The sequence below is a fragment of the Engystomops pustulosus genome, chromosome 1, assembly GCF_040894005.1.
Source record: "Engystomops pustulosus chromosome 1, aEngPut4.maternal, whole genome shotgun sequence".
NCBI lineage: Eukaryota > Metazoa > Chordata > Amphibia > Anura > Leptodactylidae > Engystomops > Engystomops pustulosus.
In genome coordinates, this window is record NC_092411.1 from 94,891,043 (window position 1) to 94,905,281 (window position 14,239).

Below are 14,239 nucleotides of genomic sequence, written 5' to 3' on the forward strand. Positions count from 1 at the left end.
CCATAGAGATTAATGGAGCAGAACGAGTGGGCCAATGGAGGTACGTGGGACCCCATCGGACCCCTCGTTTTCATGATCTGTGGGGGTCTCAGCACTCAGACCCCACTGATCAGCAATTTAGACCTATGCCGTAGAAAGGGTTAAACTTTTGTTTGTGGGAAAACCTCTTTAAGCATCAGTTACAGCTCGATAACAAGTCACCCTCAGGTGAGAGTCACCCAGAACAATTAAGTTCTGGGTGAGAGTTTTGAGCATCTACACAGCACACAAATCCAAAGGTTTTCCATGGAATAAAGAACTGGAAAAAGATCAGGCCACTCCATTTGAGGTACCCAAATCGCCAGCAGCCATTCCCTATTGGAACCATGATGAACTGGTGCATCATTGTCCTTGAATATGAAATTAGCCTGTGTTTTTCATGCAGGGGCACAATGGGGCACATTTACGAAGGGTCCGCACGGCACATTTTCATCGGGTTTCCCTACTATTTCCGATTTGCGCCATATTGGATTTTTTGGCGCACGCGATCGGATTTTGGCGCAATCGCGCTGACTTGCATGCGACACAAATCGGGGGCGTGGCCGACGGACAACTGGACTGATTCGGACAAACCGCAGGATTTACAATTCAAATTGTGTCACAAGACAATGCACTCACATACACCGGGAAGAAGATGGTGAACTCCAGCGGACCTCAGCAGGGAAGCGACAGATGCAGCAAATGGACGCACGATCTTGAAGAATTGCGCCGGACTTCATCCTTGTCGGACAACGCTCCTCGGGGATCGCGACAGGACCAGGTAAGTACATCTACCCCAGTGACTGGATTAATGAAGTTATTCAAGTAGTATTGGCTTGTCCATTCAAAAAAGTGTAGGATTCAAATAGTCTGGTTGACACTTGGGTGTCTAATTAAAGGACACTTGACAGCTAAAAAAAGAATAACTTGCTGCACATACTAATGAAAGACTTTCCCTAGCCCTTTTCCAATGATCTCACGGTCAAAATCATAGCTTTAGTGGAACATACCGAAAAGCTGGACCTTGGAGGTCCAACAGACGGAATTGTCTTCTGGTGGTCCAGAGTATTCATAAGGGGGCAGTCTAGGCACTCAGGGAGGACGCGGAGGCAGTGTGTTTAGATCTATTATTGGTGGGCGATGTGGAGGCTGTATATAGATGTATTACTGGTGGGGGACATGGAGGCTGTATATAGGTGTATTACTTCATAGTATCATAGTATATAAGGCTGTAAAAAGACGCAAGTCCATCAAGTCCAACCTTTAATAATTAAATAAATGTTTTATCCCCATAACCTGTGTCCGCCATAACAACCTCCTGCGGCAGAGAATTCCACAGTCTCACTGCTCTTACAGTAAAGAACCTTTGTCTATGGCTATGGTAGAATCGCCTCTCTTCTAGGCGTAGAGGATGCCCCCTTGTCCTGGTCACAGGCCTAGGTATAAAAAGATCTTTGGAGAGATCCTTGTACTATCCGTTCAGGTATTTGTACATTGTAATGAAGTCTCCCCACAGTCGTCTTTTTTCTAAACTGAATAATCCCTAATTTTGTAATCTGTCAGTGTATTCTAGTCCCCCCATTCCCCTAATAATCCTGGTTGCTCTCCTCTGCACCCGTTCCTGCTCTACTATATCCTTTTTATACACTAGTGCCCAAAACTGTGCACAATATTCCATGTGTGGTCTGACCAGGGATTTGTATAAGGGCAAAACTATGTCTTTATCATGAGAATCTATTCCTCTCTTGATACATCCCATTATTTTATTTGCTTTAGCAGCAGCCGCCTGGCTCGGGTCACTAAAATTAAGTTTACCATCCACCAATACCCCCAAGTCCTTTTCAGCTCCAGTTTTACTAAGTAATTGACCGTTTAGAACATAATTATACTTTTTGTTTCCATGGCCCAAGTGCATACCTTTACATTTATCTACATTAAACCTCATCAACCATTTCTCTGCCCACTCCTCAAGCTTCCACAAATCCCTCTGTAATGCTAAACTATCAACCTCAGTATTAATTACTTTACACAGCTTAGTATCATCTGCAAATATTGAAACTTGACTGTGTAAACCCACTACAAGGTGATTAATAAAAATATTAAAAAGAAGTGGCCCCAATACTGACCCCTGTGGCACTCCACTGATAACATCAACCCAATCTGAGAATGTGACATTAATGACCACCCTCTGTTTTCTATCACTAAGCCAATTACTTACCCAAATACACAGATTTTTTCCTATTCCCAGCAGTCTCATTTTATATACCAACCTTTTATGTGGCACGGTGTCAAATGCCTTTGAAAAGTCCAGATATACAACATCCACAGCGTCTCCCAGATCCAGTCTTGAACTTACCTCTTCGTAGAAACCAATCAGATTAGTCTGACAGGACCGATCTCTCATAAACCCATGCTGACGCTGGGTTATAAGGTTGTGCACAGTGAGATACTCCAGGATAGCATCTCTAACAAACCCCTCAAATATTTTCCCCACCACAGCAGTTAGACTCACGGGTCTGTAGTTTCCAGGATCGCTTTTTGATCCTTTTTTGTATATTGGTACCACATTTGCTATGCGCCAGTCCTGTGGAACATAACCAGTCCTCAGTGAATCTTCAAATATTAAAAATAACGGTCTGTCTATCACCGTACATAATTCATGCAGAACCCGGGGGTGTATGCCATCTGGCCCCGGTGATTTATCTATCTTAGTGGTTGCGTGGCGGCGCCGTACCTCTTCCTGGGTTAAACTGTTGACATTCCAAAAAGAATTTACATTATTCCTCATTGTGTGTTCCACCAGGGGATTTTCCTGGGTAAAGACAGTTGAAAAGGCGACATTCAGTAGATTGGCCCTTTCCTCATCCCCTTCCACCATTACCCCCATGTTATTTCTAAGGGGACCCACACTCTCTGTTTTAGTCTCTTATCATTTATATACTTGAAAAATAATTTGGGATTATTTTTGCTCTCCCTGGTAATATTTCTCTCAGTCTCTATTTTTGCAGCTTTTATCTGCTTTTTACAGGATTTATTTTTCACTCTATAATCCTGTAATGCCTCATCGCTACCTTCACGTTTTAGCACCTTAAACGCTTTATTTTTCTCGCTTATTGCTTTCCTTACAAGACTAGTTAGCCACATAGGCTTTTTCTTATTCCTTTTATGCTTTTTCCCATAAGGTATGTGTTTCTCACAGGACTTTTTCAGAATATATGAGAAAAAGTCCCATTTTTGGGGGGGGGGGGCTTTTGTCTTTGAGAACATTATCCCAGTCTATGCCTTTAAGGTCTTCCCTTAGTTGCTGAAAATTTGCCCCTTCACTAACGCTCTTAGTAAAGCGTAATACAAAATCAATGATATTATGATCACTATTACCCAGGTTCCCCCCAACCTGTAGTTTTGATACCCTATCAGGTCTGTTGGTAAGGATAAGGTCCAGCAGTGCCCCTCCTCTTGTTGGCTCCAGGACTAGTTGCGACAGGTAATTGTCTTTTGTTGTTGACAAGAACCTGCTGCCTTTGAAGGACCTGCATGTTTCTGCCCCCCAGTCAATATCTGGATAATTGAAGTCCCCCATGATAAGTACTTCACCATGCTTTGAAGCCGCATCCATTTCACTTATCAGCATTTCCTCTGCTTCCTCCATTATATTTGGAGCCTTATAACAAACCCCTAGTAATATTTTATTATTCTTTTTCCCTCCCCTTATCTCAACCCATAGGGACTCAACATTTGCATTTGCGTTACTGATGTCATCTCGCAGCAAACCTCTCCCCCTTTTTTATTTATACGATCCTTTCTAAAAAGACTATAACCATCTATAGTAACAGCCCAGTCATAGCTACTGTCCAGCCATGTCTCGCTGATGCCCACTATATCATATTTCCGCTCCAACATCAAGAGTTCCAGTTCCTCCATTTTGTTTGTGAGGCTTCTGGCATTTGTGTACATACACTTTATATGGTTTTCCCTGTCCGTATTCCTTTTGTCCTTATTCCCCAATCTCATTTCAGCCCCCCTTCCTCCCCCATGGACTATGACTCTTCCCAGCTCTCTATCTACACTGTCTATTTGCCCTGCACAAGTGTAGTTGCCCTCCCCCCAGGTCTCTAGTATAAACACTCCTCCAACCTTCTAGCCATTTTCTCCCCCAAAACAGCTGCACCCTCCCCATTGAGGTGCAGCCCATCCCTACTGTAGAGCCTGTAGCCGACAGAAAAGTCAGCCCAGTTCTCCATGAACCCAAAACCCTTTTTCCTACACCAACTTTTGAGCCACTTATTTACCTCCCTGACCTCCCGCTGCCTTTCTGGTGTGGCATGTGGTACAGGCAGTATTTGGTTGGTTGGCGTTGAGGCTGTATATTATGAAAATTTTCTCACCAAAATTTTTGTGTTGTGTTGTCTGAAGGCAGCACTGAATGGGTTAAGTCTATCTTCTCCTATTAGACAGAAGATAACAATTACTTAGCAATAGTGATTGGCAGGCTGACACCCTATAAGAAAGCCCCAAGGCAATGAGCATTCATGTTCTTAATGCAGCAATATCAAAATTTATTGGGGGGGGTTTACATGTGCTGCCTTCGGACTACAGGAAACAAAAATTTCGGTGAGCAAATTTTCACATTCTTGGTCCTCCGCAGGAAGCACTGAAGGGGACATGAGAAGCAATAAAAAGAAAAAGGGTGGGATTAACTTGAAGCAGCCGTAGTAAGCATTCTTTTACCGAAGGCCAAGCCTATCCCGGAGCCTACATCCAGCCCAGGGTATTTTATGAAGGTTGAAGGCTTTGACCATACTGCTGCTTCACATATCTGGTCCAGTGTAATCTGAGCCTTCTCAGCCCAGGAAGATGCTGCTGAATGAATGTTGAATGAATGTTGCTCTGAGATTTAATGGGGAAGAAATATCCTTCAGCTGGTAACAAAGAAATGACACTTTTGATCCACCTTGCCAAGGTTGTTTTGCTTGCCCTTGTTAGCACCTTTGAACTGCAAAAATAAAGCTTTGGGCATAATAATAAAGATAGCATAGCAATGCTTTCTTCACATCCAGAGTCCGCAGTCTTATTTGTTCTTCCTAAGAAGACTTCATCCCCAGGACAGGTAAGAAATTTCCTCATTGAAGACTAACTGCAAGGGAATTTTGGGAAGTAAACCTGGCAATGTACGAAGGGTCAATCAATCGTCCATACTTTTCATGTATGGTTCTTTACATGAGAAGGATTTCACTTATTATGGGAGCAGAGCAGATGGCTCCCAAAAATACAGGGGAGAAGATGAAGGGCTATGTCCTGGATTGGCTCAAAGATTTCTGAGCTAAGTGTTCGAGGAAAACCGACAGGTCCCATGATGTAAGTGGAGGAAAAATCGGGGTTTGATTCTTTTTAGACCTCTCTGAAGAGACACCTCCCATGGTGGAATTTATGGCCGTAAAATGAACCTTCAATGTATCAAATTCCAATCCTTTTTTCAGGCCATCCTTAAGGAATTGTAACAGAGCCGGAACTGCAGTAGCAGAGGGTTTTTTTTGTGGACCTCACTGTCTGCAGATTTTCCAAATGCACCGATAAACTTTTGGAGTTTTTGGTTTTCTAGAAGCAGATAATGGGGGTCATTTACTAAGGGCCCGAATCGCGTTTTTCCGACGGGTTATCCGAAAATTTCCGATTTTCCCTGAATTGCCCCAGGATTTTGGCGCATGCGATCGGATTGTGGCGCACCGGCGCCGGCATGCACACAACGGAAGTCTGGGGGCATGGCCGTATGAAACCCGATTAATTCTGAAAAACCGCTGCATTTACAAAAAAAAGGGTCGCTTGACACGCACTTACCTGCACCTGGCCTGGCTTGGTGAAGTTCAGTGCAATCCGATGAACTTCAGCGCAGCAGCGACACCTGGTGGACTACCTCGGAGGAACTACCTTAGTGATTCCCGGCAGAACCCGAATCCTCTGCAGAGAACGCGCCACTGGATCGCGAATGGACCGGGTGAGTAAATCTGCCTTAATGTATTCATTACTTCCTCTGAAAATCCTGATTTTCTCAGTTGCCCCCTTTCTGCTTCCAGCTTGTAAAGTAAAGATGGTCCAGGTTGAGGTGAATGAGAAAGTTCTGGTGTAACAGATCCTTGCAGAGGGGCAATTTCCAGAATTTTGCCTCTGACCTGGCTAGGAGCAGAGAGAACCATGACCTTTTTGGCCAGTAGGGTATTATGGCCAGCACAAGCGTTTTCTCTCTCTTGATCTTTTGAGGAACCTTTTGTAATGAGCTGGTAGGGTAGAAACACGTACTGGAACCAGTTTTCTTAGCTGAATGAGAGGGCATCCACAGCAACGGATTCTCCTGTTTGTTTAGGGAGCTGAACGGGAGTGGGCTGGCGCAGGGCGTTACTGTCCCCGCGCCTGCGCACTCGCCGCTGCCGGCGACTTTTCATACGTGAAAAGTCGCCGGCAGGGCCTGGCGTAGGATAAACGCTGCGCTGCTGGCAGCCCGATACATCAAGAGGCAGATGCCTCTTGATGTATCGGGTTGCGAATTTGCAGCAGCGGGCGATCATACGATGGTGCACGAGCGCCAGCGTATGATAAATATCCCCCATTGTCTTTTGGATTGTTCATATCAGAAGGGAAATTTTTGTTTTTTTTACACTGATGGCTCTGGCAGATGATAAGGAGAGGGAATCGTCGCTGAGTTGATAATGTACCCCAAGAACTTTTGGCACGTGGACAGGATCTTCCTGTTGATGTAGGGCAGCACGGTGGCTCAGTGGCAAGCACCACAGCCCTGCAGCGCTGGGGACCCGGGCCAAGTCCCAACCTGGACAAAATCTGCAAAGAGCCTGCACGCTCCCCCATTGTTCGGGTGGATTTTGTCCGGGTCCTCCGTTTTCCTCCCAAACTGGCAGGCTGACCAGACTGTGAGCCCCATTGGGGACAGGGTCCAGTTTGGCAAGCTCCGTGCAGCGATGTGCAATCTGTGTGAGCTATATAAATAAAGAACAATTATTATTATCAGTATTACGGTATTAGAAACCTATGGTCTTGAAAGGCTTTCAGGACTACAGTTGTCCAAATATGGTACCACATAAAACACATGATTGTAAGGAAGGCTGAAAGTACAACCGTCACCTTTGTGAATACTCTGGGCACAGAACTGAGGCAGAATGGGATGCACATGAACTGACAATGAAGGAGTACACCTTTCCGTTGAATGGTTACTCACAGGAATCTCCTGTGGCTCTGAAGGATTGGAACCTAAAGAAATGGATCCTTCAGATCTATTGTTGTCATTACATTAAACAATTTTCTGCAATTATGAGGACAGCTGTCTGAATAGACTCCATCTTTAATTCCTTCTTCACCACATATTAGTTGAGATAGATGAGGTGTATCACTAGCCTTGAACCGCCGGCCTTTGGTACTGGAAAGACCCTGGAATAAATGTCTGAACCTAGCTGATGGAAAGAAACTGGTTCTAAGGCTCCTTTGGAGACAAGTTCCTGGATGAGATCCAGAACAACCTCAGAGGAGGCAAAACTGAGGTAAAACCTGTCTGGAGGAAAACTCTTTAGCTCTATTGCATAACCTCTCTCGATTAGAGATGAGACCCAGGTGTCTGATGAAGTCTGGGCCCAGACGTGGGCAAAGAGGGATAATCTCACTCCGAGCTGTACAGGCGCCAGGAATCATTCCTAGAAGATTCAGGCTGAGATTTCATTGACTGACAAAAACACCCTCTGTTATTCCTCCTGTCAAACCTGAAATTCCTCTTGAATTGAGGCAATTTCGGTTCTCTAGGATGAGAGAACCTGCAATTGGATCTCCTTTTGGACCCGGAAAAAATGATGATTTATCGTCATTAAGCCCTTTGAGAATTTCTTTCCGTTGTGAAAGGCTGAAAAGGTAAATTGCAAAAATTAGATTTAGCAGGAACATTACCCGGCCAAGGTTAATCTATAAGGACCTAGATTAGCTGAAGCTGTATAATTGCGTCAATATATGTGTCACACAGAAAATGCAGATGCAGATTACCACATAGGAAGGTCTTTCAGGAGGTAATCTCTTGGTACCCCATCTGGGAAATTATTAGTCAGCTGACTGAACTATATTCTGAGCGGCACGGAGGATAAAGCAGATTTACAGAAATTGTGAGTGAGTATAAGATCGTTTAATGCAAGCGTCCATCTTTCTATCCAGAGGGTCTCTTAGTAGAAAAAAACAGAATTCATGGGCAGTTTAGTTAGAGACGGGTTCATCTTGGGAACCGACTCTAATTCAGTAGACACTTGAGGATCTAATTTTTAGACCGTTATAAATCTGACACCAGGGTCTGACTTTTTGTCAGGTTTTTAAATCATGATGAGTAGAGATAACTCAGTGTCATTATTAGATTCTGCAGTCTCTTTAACCGCCCTGAACAGTCTGCCCTGGAATCAGTCAGTAAGAAGGACTCCTCCTGCAGTGGGGAACACCCCTCTCAGAAACTTAGTCTCATAATCATCTGGCAGGGGCTGCTGACATGTTACACCTGTGCCTCGACTTTCTGGAGCTCTTTCTCCCTTCAGTAGGCATCTAGAGCAAAAGACACAGACATTACCATATAGATGTATTACTTGGGGGAGTGAAGGCTGTGTACATAGATGCATTACTGGTGGTGGTGGAGGTGGCTGTATATAGATGTATTACTGGTTGGGGGAGTGGAGGCTGTGTACATAGATGTATTACTGGGGGCATGGACGCTGTGTGTATAGGTGCATTACTCGGGGAGGACAGGGAGGCTGTGTATATAGATGTATTACTGGTGGAGGTGGCTGTATATAGATGTATTACTGGTTGGGGGGTAGAGGCTGTGTATGTAGATGTATTACTTTGGGGGATGTGGACGCTGTGTATTGTTGTATTACTGGGGGGCGTGAAGGCTGTATATAGATCTATTACTGTTTGGGGACATGAAGGCTGTATATAAGTGTATTACTGGGGGGTGAAGGCGGTGTATAGAGATGTATTGCTGCAGGGACGTAGAGGCTGTATAGGATCTTCAACATGATTCATGCCCCAAAGGCCTTCGTTTAGGCGTAAGGTGATGGAAACTGGAGAGACCAAAGGTCAATGAAATCTAGTTTCAGTTCTGGTAAAGTTTCTAGGATAAGTTAATAGACAGATCTGTCAAATCCACCATGGATCCTATGAAAAGAGAAAATATGATGTCAACGTGACCAGAACTTACTCTTATGTTCAAGAAAAAGATAATTGAAAAGATAAGAGACATCGCTTTATACTAAAAATGAAGCCTCAGAGAGGTTTATATGAAACAGATTATATTATACTAACCCCAAGTTAATACAGAGCTTTGTGCCCACCTCAATTACATAGCCCTCCCCACTGGGGCTGTACATCCTTGTATTTCCGTGGTACCCATTTTTGCTGCACATTCTGTTGCTGTGGCAACTACTGGTAGGATAGTAAGAGACAAGGACGCATTCACATGCCAACTCTCCTTTATCACAAAAGAGCTGTGGGATTAGCGGAGGCTGGGAGCTGAAAAGTGCCGCTTTTATACATCAATCCTAGCAGAACCATGGCATAAAACAATTACCTCCACCATACACTGTCAGAGGGGCTACAGAGAACAGTCCAAGTCTATCGCATCTGATGGCACAAAAGATGAAAGTATTCATAGCAATGAAACCTTTCATCTACTTAGGCCACAGAGGGACAATACAGCGAGAAGCATTCATTTAATCACATTTTCTTCATTGTTCTTCTGTCACATTTCTGACCTATATCTATTGCTATAGTGAAGTTTTAATTATTTAGTGTGTATACAACCTACGAATGTGCCTGGAGCCCAGATTTATAATAATATACATGAGCCAGTTGGAAACACTACATTTTCTATTGTTATGGTCTGCTTACTTTAACCCCTTAATAACCATGTTGGACACATACACCAAGGGATTCTTTACCAGACCTAGCTTCTGCAGTAATGGTTAAGATCAGAAAAAGCTTTGATCTGGGTTCATCACGGCAAGTAAATGGATAAACAGAGGGTGGTGGCTTTTTCTGGGTACTGCATGCACATAACACAACCTTGTATTGCAGTTGGTTGCTATGGAAGCTGGAGACTGCCCATAGGTAGGGTCTAATAGGTTACCTTTTAGCAGAAACCTGGAAAGAAGACTCAAAACATTGCACTAGATAGGAAATCGATTATCGGTATGTAAGTGATAAAGGTAACAATGCACAAGTCTTCTTATGGGCCAAATATAATGAAAAAAAACACAGTTTAGTACAACACAGAAATAACATATTGAAGTTTTATTATATTAAATTAAACAAACTAATTCATACAAATTGTCACTATAGTTATTGTGTTATTCAACCTATACTTTGAAAAGAGTACAAAAACAACTGTTATTTGTGCCCCTGCCCGCCAAATATTGAATAAATTAAAAAGGTAATTCAAAAGTCATACATACCCCAGAATAGTATTAATTAACACTACAGAGTATCCCTCAAAGAAAGCCCTCACATAGCATTGTTGATTTCTCTCTCTCTCTCCCTCTCCCTCTCCTCCTCCCTCTCCCTCTCTCTCTCTCCTCTCTCTTCTCCCCCCCCCCCTCCCCCCGATAGTAAGATGTAGTGGGGATTTTAGGGGGGTCGGCTAATGTAAGATGTATCCCGAAAGTAAGATATAGTAAACTGTAGGTTGGAAAAATATAAGCCATAGTACCGGTACCTTTTGCTGCATTAACTGCGGGATGTGGACAGTTAGAGTGGGATTCAGCCAGTTAGAGCGGGATGCGGACAGATCTGAAGCGGAATGAGCAGAGGGATGTGGAGGCCACGGGAGCAGCAGTAATGTTGTCCATGGTTCATCAGGACAACATACAAAAGAAGCAGCATCAGTGTCCTCGTGTGCAGCTGCTGATGGCCCCTCTGATTGGCCCAGCGGCTCCTGCATGAGGAAGAAGAAGCCACAACTCTACCCAGCACCGCAGAGGAATTGATCCGATCGCCATTACGGTACCAAGTAAGCAATTCACAAAATGCACCAAGTAAAGTTTCCTTAACTTGCGGTACACTTACGGCGCAATTGTGGCAATTTTTTCCAATATAAGACGTACCCAGAAAGTAAGACATAGTGGGACTTTTGGGGGTAAAAAGAATGTATGACATTGTCCTACTTTCGGGGGAAACACATATACAGGCAGTCCCCGGGTTACATACAAGATAGGGTCTGGAGGTTTGTTCTTAAGTTGAATTTGTATGTAAGTCGAAACTGTATATTTTATAATGGAAGTTCTAGACAATTTTTTTTCTTTTGCCCCAGTGACAATTGGAGTTTCAAAATTTTTGGTGTAATTGGACCAAGAATTATCAATAAAGCTTCATTACAGACATCTTACAGCTGATCATTGCAGTCTGGGACTATAGTAACATCCAGAGAGCTTCACCAGAGGTCACAGGGGGCAGAGGGGTCCGTCTGTAACTATGGGTTGTCTGTAAGTCGGGTGTCCTTAAGTAGGGGACCACCTGTATATACTCTTGCAACATCCCCCACCGGGGCCTAGCCTTTTCTTGGGGCCTGGAGGCAGCCGGGGCCCAGAATACCGGAGTGGCTGGCGGTTGCGGCCTAGGCACCCTAGTGTCACGGTGCTTGGTATGGAGATCGGTGGACTGTCCCACAGCCTGGCAGGTCTCCAGCAGGTGGTGTATGCAAGAAATGATATAGAGGGAGAGGCTGTTGTACTGGTTCTCCCTGGGGCAGCCCCTGGAGTCTGTAGCATGTGTCCCTGGTAGATGGATGGGGCACCCTTGATGTTACAGCCATAGCAGGGACCAGCCGGAGGCAACGTTGTGCAAAAATAACTTAAAGTTCTTTATTCGAACCAACAGCGACAGCAGGCAACGTGCCCAATGATTCCTTACAGAGGTAGGATACTGGGAGAGCTCTTGGAGAGGGAACCACAGGAGTCTGTTCACCAGGCTGGATGCAGGTGCAGGCTGGGATGGAGCTGTGTCCAATGTAGGAAGCTTCAGCTTTTATCCTGGAATAGTTCAGTGTTAGCCCTGAAGGTGGACTGACACTCTATAGAGCTGCTGAGGCCTAGGAGGCCTGTGGTCAGAGCACGAGCTCTGAGGTGGTGCTTCTCAGTCAGAAGCTGGGTCTCAACTCTGCTGTCTCATCTGACTTCTGGAACTTTCCTGATCAGGGGTTTTGTTACACCTCCTGGTCAGGTGGTGGCTCACTATCCAATTACACTCCAGTTCACAATTAAGTGCATTGAGGCATATCATTGGATGATAACAATAAACAATATTTAACCCTTGCCTATCCAGGCAGAATCTATCGCTGCACAATGACCTAAGTATATGTATAGTGTCCTGCAAAGGAGCTGATCAGACTCTCTATTAGGGGAAACCACATATTAGGGGCTTATTCTCAACAACTCCTCTGCCTTGCATTGGCAGGGATGTTGCACTATAATCCAGCCTCCAAATGAAGGTAACATACCCTTGAATAAACTACTGAATGAAAACTACCACTAGCCCCCAAAAAAGACCTCATTCTGCTCCAGAAAAACAAAAATAAAAGCTAACCAAGACCCAGTCTCTTGCATTAAAACGCTAGTGTGACCACACCCTAAGGGCCACCAGTGGGTGTATACTACTCACAAAAAGTTCACGCTACAGTAATGTTATAAGATGGAAGTAAAGCACTTGAATTGAAGCATGAAATGATGATTTCCACATCTCAAACAATTTATTAAAAGAAAACTACAGCTGTAAAACAACGTCTCATGCTGTGCACTAGTCAACTAATTGTCTTCTGTGGCATGGAATCCCACAGTTCTTGAAGGGCGGCCCACAAATGTGAAATTAGGCCTGTGTTGTTCATGCATAGGCACAATCTCTGGATTAATTATGTTATTCAACTTTTATGGGATTAGCACTGTCAGGGCAATTCTGTATTGACTAGACTCACCTGCCCACACTGTAACACCTCCACCAGGTGACACTAGTGGCCATCATTGACAGCCATCATTTCTGCTCAGTGTGAATTGACTTTCATCAGTAAAGAGCACTGTGGACCACCAGTCCCGCATTCAGTGTAGATGCTCACTGGCCCATGTAAAACAATGTTGAGGTGTCAGGTCCACTTGCAGGTCATAGCACTTGGGTCTTTCGCCTGCCTTGAATGTGCCTGGAGTTCAGGAGGGTATTGTTCTCAATGAATACGTCATAAGTATGGCATGTGGCCTATGCCTTTCAGTGAATCTTTCAGTCTCTAACTCTGTTGCCACCTGCTGATGAAGTCGTTGACACTCTAAGCTCAGTGCCACTTCCATATGCAAACATTCTGCTTGAAGCCTCACAATGACAAGGTACTGTTGATCATTTGTAAGATGCTGTCTTGGTCTTATGATGTTAAAATGTGAACAGCATGATGAGGAGGACTGTTTAATTAGCTATTTTAACAAAACCACAACATTTATTGGACTATTCACGGATCAAACATTTAAATTTTTATGTTAAGCTCCTCGTTAGAGAACAGAAAGTTGTGCAAAAAGTAATGAAACATTGAACAACAGGACATGTGCATTCAGAAGTATAGAGAGGGTCACATTAAGTTCACCTGTAAAGATTAAGCCTATCCTGAAATTGAAGGAAGCAAGTTCAAGCTTGTCATAGATTGGGCAATGAAAACATCATTGACAACATGGCACCAATCACATTCGCCCCACCATAAAGGGGAAATAAGTACTTTATTATTGAAAAGCAAACAGTAGTACGTAAATAGCGAGATATATGAATTATTTTCAGGTACAACTGATTCAACAATCAACAGGGTTAAATACAGTGATCCTGAAAGCATCACAAGTTTTTTTAATATACACTGCTTAAAAATTAAATTATACATTAAGGCTGTGTTCACATGTTGAATTAGTTAATGCATTGTAAAAAAAATTTGCAGAAAATTGAGCTTGACACAGATATATTATTGCACCCCCCTACCCAACAGTAAACCATACCTCCCAAAATTTCTGGAAGAGAAGGAGGGACAAAATGTTGGCAATTCCCCCCTCCCAAGCCATACCCCTAACAATGCCCTAGCCACACCACAAATCTGCTGAGGCCAAACTGCAGCAGCAAACACCATAATCACTGTGTGAGCACTGCATTCCATTATTATATTTCACAAAAGATCCAATAT

At 43.8% G+C, this 14,239-nt stretch overlaps 2 protein-coding genes across 2 annotated transcripts in view; one reads left to right on the forward strand and one right to left on the reverse strand.

Annotated features, from left to right (window-relative positions):
• The window catches only part of CFAP73 (cilia and flagella associated protein 73), a 30,759-nt gene extending 19,877 nt beyond the window's left edge, over positions 1-10,882 (reverse strand). The window contains exon 1 of the mRNA XM_072148282.1: positions 10,760-10,882. The gene's annotated coding sequence lies outside the window, so the exon portion shown is untranslated. The remainder of the gene's footprint in view (positions 1-10,759) is intronic.
• RASAL1 (RAS protein activator like 1) overlaps positions 10,847-14,239 on the forward strand; it is a 57,827-nt gene continuing 54,434 nt past the window's right edge. Inside the window, exon 1 of the mRNA XM_072148250.1 lies at positions 10,847-11,053. The gene's annotated coding sequence lies outside the window, so the exon portion shown is untranslated. The remainder of the gene's footprint in view (positions 11,054-14,239) is intronic.